The sequence below is a fragment of the Ailuropoda melanoleuca genome, chromosome 1 (genome assembly GCF_002007445.2).
Source record: "Ailuropoda melanoleuca isolate Jingjing chromosome 1, ASM200744v2, whole genome shotgun sequence".
Taxonomy (NCBI): domain Eukaryota; kingdom Metazoa; phylum Chordata; class Mammalia; order Carnivora; family Ursidae; genus Ailuropoda; species Ailuropoda melanoleuca.
The window spans coordinates 6,543,930-6,545,494 of NC_048218.1; positions in this window are offsets into that span (position 1 = coordinate 6,543,930).

A 1,565-nucleotide genomic window follows, 5' to 3' on the forward strand; every position below is an offset into this window, starting at 1 on the left:
TCAAGGTATTGTTTCGGGAATGCCAAAATGATGGCTTGTCTATGTATACAGACCTTTTCCTTCTCTGCTCAGTCTCTCTAGAGTTCCTTCCCGCCTCCTCCCCCGTTTTTAATTTATTACTTTTTAAGTATCCTTTAGGTAGTAGTTGTTTAAACCCTTTTTAATCGGGGAAACTGCAGAGTGTAGCTGCTGGTCTGGCGGACAGCAGGGGCCCGGAGCCCCTGGCCGGCGGACAGACGCGCTCTGCTCACGGCTATCTGACCACAGAAGCATCCAGGCCCCATCACGGCCCGCAGATATCCTTTGTCAGGTTTGGGAGGAGTTCTTCACGTATCCGTCGAGCTGAGCGGAAGGGATGTGCGAGGCAAGCCTCAGATCCTACCATCATTCGAGTAAAACGTGCAGGCACGGCGTGCTCCCTGAAGGAAAACAAGCCCCATCTGCATTTTGGGGGAAGGATGGCTAAAAGCTACAAAGCGTGTTTGTCTTCTGGCTTGATTGAAAAAGCAAAGATGGAATCAATTAAGCCCCGCCAAACCACGTCTGTCGACTGTGAAGTGTCGTGTGTGTTTACAGTCGCTCGGTCCCCGGGAGCTGTTCAGGCACACGGCAGTCAAGGGAAACGGGACTGAGGAAAATAAATGCCAGTTCTCTCTCCTTGCCATCTGCCTGTTCCTTCCAGAGTTGGAACGAAGACTAAGTGTTTCAAAACGAACACAGCAAGATACAGGCATCTTCTTTCAAAACAATTGTCCGAGGGGCAGGAGACTATGAGCTGGACAGCACAGACACTCCCTCCCCTTTGGTGTTTTCTGCCATCTACCTTTGTCCCTAAATGTGTATGCTGCTGCAAATCTATGTCCCAGGACAGGTGCATAGCCACGTGCCCAGATGCGGTCCTGCAGGAAGGCACGCGTGCACGCACCCATCCAGCCGTGCCTTCCGTTTCCCTGGGTTACAGGCCATTCTGATCCAGTTCTCACTGGAGGAGGGTGGCAAAGGGCTGGGGCCTGGAAACAGGGGCCCCTCTGTGCTGCTCCATAGCTGTAGGATTCCAGACAAATTATTCAAGTCAGCCGCATTCCCTCTCCTTGTTGCTATAATGGGAATAATGATGCTCCCCTCCGCCCCCCACCCCACCTCGTAATCTCCCCAAGTCTCCTAGGGGTGGTCGTTAAAAATGCCACGTCTGAAGTGTTCCCAGGTCCGGTGCTGTGAGCAAGGCTCTGGTCCTCTGCGTGTTGATGACATACTCTCTCTGGAACTCTCTCTGCAAGTGACTGTGAGAGAAGGACAGACATCAGGTTAGGGGTCCCTTCCATATTAAAGGCCACAAGTCTCTGTATGATTTGTCATCCATGAGATGAGGCTGGAGGCAGATGATACCCCCTACCACTATTTGTGTTGGCCTTGGTCTACTTGGTTTCCCCCCAGGGTACTGAGGCCTTGGCTGTTCTGAAATAGGACGAGTTCGAGCTCATCCCTCCTTGTCATCCTCGACGACTTGGTGACCAACAGTGCTGGCAGACACAGAGGCTGGGAAGCGCGTGTGGTGACGTTACTCT